This window comes from Pteropus alecto, unplaced genomic scaffold (genome assembly GCF_000325575.1).
Source record: "Pteropus alecto unplaced genomic scaffold, ASM32557v1 scaffold20, whole genome shotgun sequence".
NCBI classification, from domain to species: Eukaryota; Metazoa; Chordata; class Mammalia; order Chiroptera; family Pteropodidae; genus Pteropus; species Pteropus alecto.
In genome coordinates, this window is record NW_006436298.1 from 45695918 (window position 1) to 45701902 (window position 5985).

Consider the following 5985-nt stretch of genomic DNA (forward strand, 5'->3'; position numbering starts at 1 on the left):
AACCAGAAAACCGAAATTTATATTTTTATACATAATTCCCATAATCCAATAAAAAATTTACCAGGTATACAAAATAAAATTTTAAAAAAAGGCAATAGAAACTAATGCACAGGTGATCCAGATATTGTTTTTCAGATAGGCTAAAATAACCGTGACTAATAAAGATAATAGATGACAAGATGGAGAAATTAACCAGAAAACAAGAATTTATATCAAAAGAAAATGGCAATTCTAAAACTCAAAATATCTGAAATAAACAAATGCAATAGAGGCCACCTCACACCCACCAGAATAGGTTAAAATTAACACTACTTACAACAGGTGCAAGCGGCGATGGTTCCCGCTGGGAGCTGCTCCAAGAGGGGCAGGCAGTTCCGAGGGGCTAGGCTGCGACGGCGGCAGCGGTGGCTCGGTGTGCATGACTTGCTCTCTCTCTCTCGGCCTGGTGACTTAGGCCTCGCTGCGACGGGCTCGAGTGCGGCACAGGAGCTTGGAGACATAAGGGTCCAGGTCGGAGATGCTCACCTTCCTGAACATCCAGGAGGCTGAGCTGCTCCGCGCCGACAGGCAGGGCTCCGAGCTCGAGTTCAATGACTTCACCCTCCCTCGCCAGATGATGACGCCCCGGGAGTCTCTGCAGGTGGCTGCTGCGCCAAAGGCCCCTTCTGCGCAGTTGTTGTGAGCTGACAGCCCCACGCTGCGGGTCGGCGGACCCAGGGCCTTCTGTGATACAGAATGTGGATGACATCATGGCCAAGACCAGCTGGTTATTGGCCGAGATGATTTTCAAAGAAGATAAGAATAAGACACTTATTATGCGAAGGATCTCCCCATATATGCCTGTAGTTAAAACGGAACGAACGATCAGTCTTTCCAGCTTTACTGTAATACCAGCAAGAAGTGGTTTCGATAACCAACATGTATATACTTTGTTCAGCCACATTATAAATTACCTCGTGAGGAAAAAATACACAAGGATGGGTCCCTTTGGGGAGGCGGGGGGAGGGCAGGGAGTGACAGTTCTGGAATGTTAGAATTGTGGCTGCCAAAACAGTCTTCCTTCTTGGCTGCATTTCTGTCAAGGCCAACATGGTCATGGTGCTGCGGTGCTGGCAGCCCTGCTCCAGTCAGAGCAGCCTCAAGGACATCAACTGGGACAGCTTGTAGTGGCAGCCCCTCATCCTGAACCAATGAATCTCATCATAGCTGGTCAAGATCCCTTCCAAGTAGAAGCCGTTGGGACTGGCCAGGTCACCACCCAGCAGATCAACAAGCTGGAGAAGAGAGGGGAAGGCAGGGTGGGGTGGACTAGGAGCTACAGCAGGTCCTCCTGTAGTTCCAGGACTCTTTCCAGTACCAGAACATGTTTGGCCATCAGGTCAAGCTGGAGGCCGACTACAATTAGAAACTGAAAGAGTCCCAGATTTGAGACAACATCAGGGTCAGGTGGGGCCCAGGTGTTAACAAGAAGAGAATCGCCTACTTCATTTTGCCCCAGACTGAATCTGGTAATGAGGATTTAGTCATAATTTGGTTCAGAGACTTGCAGCTCAAGCAGGGGAATGATATAAGCCTGCAGTAGAAAGGGCACCTAGCACCCCTGTGGAAAGGGATCAGCTGCTTCATCAAGGTCCCTGATAATTATGCTGATGAGATCACTACTGAGCTGTGGAGTAGTATGGGTACACCTGTGGAGGTGACTCATGACTTCCAGGTGGATTTCATTTGGAAGTCAATCCTATTCGACAGGATGCTAAGTGCGTTAAAAACGTTTTCTACAAACAAGACCTCTATGTGGGTCTACACCTACTATAAACTGCTTGGCCATGGACATACCTAATCAAGTCCCTGCGTCCTAAGTACTTCATGGCACAAGGGCTCCCGGACCTCAGCCACTCTCAAGTTTACACTGTGAAAACTACGCTGCAGAGACCACTGAACCTGATCCATAGACCACCAAGCATGAGCAAGACAGTGATGCCACCATCGTCTACCACCTGGCTTAGCATGACAACAGAACTGTGCTTATCAGTGCTCCAAGTAGCAAGAGTCATGGATCAGCTGACAGAGAAGATCCACCAGACCCAGCTGAAAGTCACGAGGCCGTCGACTCCTCAGTGTCGTTCTCTGGCCTGCACAACCAGATCAGGAACATGGATAGCACGCCAGAGTTTCAGAAGCTGCAGCAACTGAAGGATGAGACCAGGGAGCTGTCATCTGCGGACAAGAGCGGTATCCGGCCCTGAAGTGCGCCACCTAGAGGGAGCTGCTCACAAAAGCAGGTGTCATCTGCCGCATGTGTGTGGGTGCCCGCTCTCCCTAGGCTTGTCAAGATGCAGTACTGCTGTGTTGTAATCAACAAAAGAACCCATCCTGTGTTCCAAGAGGGTTTTCATTTACAGAAAATACTGTGTTTTCGTTTTTCTGTTAGTTTTTTTAAAGATTCTTTCAACTGAGTACTGAAAAATATACTTTCTTGAGTATATTTGTCTCTGAAATCTGGGAGATGGGAGGATTTTTGTTTTCTGTGTTAGCTTCCACTTCTCCTTGCACTGTGGGATGGTGAGGGAGCACCGTTCGGGCTAGGGGGCTTGAGGTTCTCGCTAGACTCTGAAGATCAAAGCACTTCCCAGCACGGGTGCACTCCACCTCCCAACCACCCAGCTCTCTAGGGGTCTCAGGCAGGACCAACCGTAAGGCAAGAGGACAAGAAGGTGGCTGTTCTCAAGGATTTGGTGGAAGCCAAGAGAGCCAGAAAAACGACCACAGTCCCTGTGGCCTGTTAGATACTCAGATGCCTAGCACTCCTTGTTCCTTTCCACCCTTCAAGTTTAGAGCCCTCTACCTGTGGGCACAACTTCAATGATGTGATCATTTCTGCATTTTGGAGGAAAAAGAATACATTTTAGAATCAGTTGCTTCTGTGTTGAAGGAGCTTTGAGGAGTATGTCACATCAGCTGGTAGAGAGGACACCCTCCAGAGTTATTATAGCTGGGAGAGTCAGCACCCATCTACTCACACACAGTGGTGGGGTATTAGTCTCCCTGGCTACCACCTATATGGGGACTGTTCCCTGCTTACCCAGGCCCTAGTGACCCTGAAGCCCTAGGTACCTGACAATGGCCTTCATCCAACTCCAGCTTGCACACAAGAGAGATGAGGACACACAGGCCACCTTCCTTCTGGCAAGGACTCATTACCATTGCACTACCATTTAGTTGCCCTTTCTTTTGGTAGAACAGATAGAGGCCCGCTTTGCCTCAGCTTTGGGCTATTTGCTTTGTTCTCCACCTTTGCAGCAGCAGTTACTCTGAGTTTTCCAAACCAAGAGCATCTGAACCAAGGAGCATCTGCACCAAGGCAATGTAACTTTTGATTTTTGGTGAATTTGTTCTAAGCTCTTTCGTCACAATAATATCACAATAAACAAACAAAAACTACTTGCAACAATGACAATGTTTGTACAGTGACAAAGTAAGGCAACCAAAATTTTTATACATTGTTAGTGGGTGTACAAAATGGTAAAACCACTTTAGAAAAAGATCTGACTGTTTCTTATTAAATACATTTTTTTCCTATGATCCAGCAATTCTACTCCTAGTTAATAAGAGAAATGAACATACACACACAATATGACTTTACAAGGATATTCATAGCAGCTTTGTCATAGTAGCTCAAAATTGGTATGTGTTTAATTGTCCATTAATAGAATAGATTAAAAATAAACTGAAATATTTAGACAATGGAATATTAGTCAGCAATAAAGGGGAATAAACTACTGTTACGGGTTGAATCCTATCCCCCTTCAAAAGATATGTTGAAGTCCACACCCCCTAGTACCTCAGAATGTGACCCTACTTGGAAATGGGGTTTTTAAAGAAGTAATCAAGTTAAAGTGAGGTCACTGGTGTGGGCCCTAATCCAATATGACTGATGTCCTTATGAAAAGGGGAAATTTGGATACAGAGACACACACAGAGAAGATGATGTGAAGATACACAGGGAGAAGACAGTCATGTGACAGTAGTGACATATCTCCAAGCCAAGCAGTGCCATAGGTGATTGGCAAACATCAAAAGCAGAAGTAAGCAAGGATTCTCCCACAGTGCCATCAGAGAGAGCATGGCTCTGCCAATGCCTTAATTTCATATTTTTAGTCTACAACAAATTTCTGTTGTTTTGAGCCACTCAATTTTAGGTACTTTTTTACGGCCACCCTAAGAAATTAATACAACTAATATACTTAACATGGATGAATCTCAAAAGTCTTAGTCTATGTAAAAAAGTCTTACATGAAGGATATCTACTGTATGATTCACTTTATATGACATTTTAAAATAGGCAAAACTAATCTATGGTGGAAAAAAATAACAGTGCTTGCTTATAGATGTGGAAGTTGGGATTGACTGGGAAGAAGCATGAGGAAATTTTCTGGGGTGATGATAATATTCTATATCTTGATAGGGGTTGGGTCATAGAAGTATTCACATTTATCTAAACTCAGCAAATGAATATTCATGATCTGTACATTTCATTATATGTAAATCATGCCTCAAACAAAGTAAAAACTATAAACAAATACTGAACTCTAGCTAATGGTATACTTGCTGAGGTATTCAGAAGGAAGTATACTGATGTATACATTTTAATTATACATTTAAATATACATATCATATATTGTTAGTGGGTGTACAAAATGGTAAATGGTAAATGCATTAAAGAGAAAGAGATGGATTTGTAGATATGTGATAATGTAAGTATAATATAATACTAATGGTAGAATCTAGTTGGTGGATATATTAGTGTTCAGTGTAAAATACTTTCAACTTTTCTGTGTTTTTTAATATTTTCATAACAAAGGGGAAAAAAAGAGCGTAATATAGGCATTTACCAGCAAATTAGACATAGCTGAAGCATATAATTTTGAAAAGAGTTGAAAATATAGAAAGGGGCATAAGAGATACTAGATTCAGTGATAAAGACAAACATAGGTATAATTGGAGTTCTAGAGGCAAAGGAGAAAGAAAATGGTCTAGAAACAATTTTTGTTGAAAGGTGATAATTTTTGAGAATTTTTAAAAGCAGATAAAAGACTTCAAGCCACATATTCAGTTAAAGCAATGAATGCAAGCATTTCTTTTGCATACAAAGGAAAACACCACTAGCTACATCTAGTTAAACTGTTGAAAAACAAAGAAAAAACCTCTTAAAGCATCCATAGGAGAAAAAATCATACTGTGAACTCACCTTTCAATATAATGGCATCTTTAAAGTGAGACACATGGATAGATCTAGCATTTATTAGGCTCCTATTAATATGCTAGGCTCTAAGCTAAACCCTTTACAAACATTACCTTCCATTTAATTCTCATACTCTCCTAATGAAGTAGAATTAATATCCCCATTTTAATAAAAGGAAATCAAGTCTTGACAAGTTAATTATTTACGTAAAGTCAGATAGCTAACCAGTAGTAAATATTTCAATTTATTTGTGGCAGACTCCAAACATATCCATCTTATATACTATGCTTTCTGTATTATAAATGCTCTGCTTTTTTTCTCCCTTCCTGTGTGTCTACCTAGGCTCTAGGTCTCAGCATTCTTTGATGCTGAGGAGGAGTAGGGGGGAAGGGGAGGGAGAGGGAGAGAGTGATGGAGAGAGAGAGAGAGAGAGAGAATGAATGAGAATCCAAAGTAATGGAACACTAGTATCTAATATTGGTTAACAAGGATACAGATCACATTCTATGGTACTGGAGCACCTACTGTTGAGAAAGTACATTTAATTGGCATCTTTTCTTTGAATGCAGTATATCTAGTCTCCATTTTGACACTATAGCGGATGACTGAAATGCTACCCCTTGTCTTGTTAGCACCTTACTGTAAAGTGTATATTATTATAGAAAATTGACAAGGTGATGAGCTGTCACTTTAGCTAAGAGAATATCCTATTTTTAATGAATATTATTTTATGAAGAAATGTG

At 42.0% G+C, this 5985-nt stretch overlaps 1 pseudogene; it reads left to right on the forward strand.

Annotated features, from left to right (window-relative positions):
* Positions 1-333: 333 nt before the first annotated feature.
* Positions 334-2456, forward strand: LOC102879334 (annotated as a pseudogene).
* The last annotated feature ends 3529 nt before the right edge of the window (positions 2457-5985 follow it).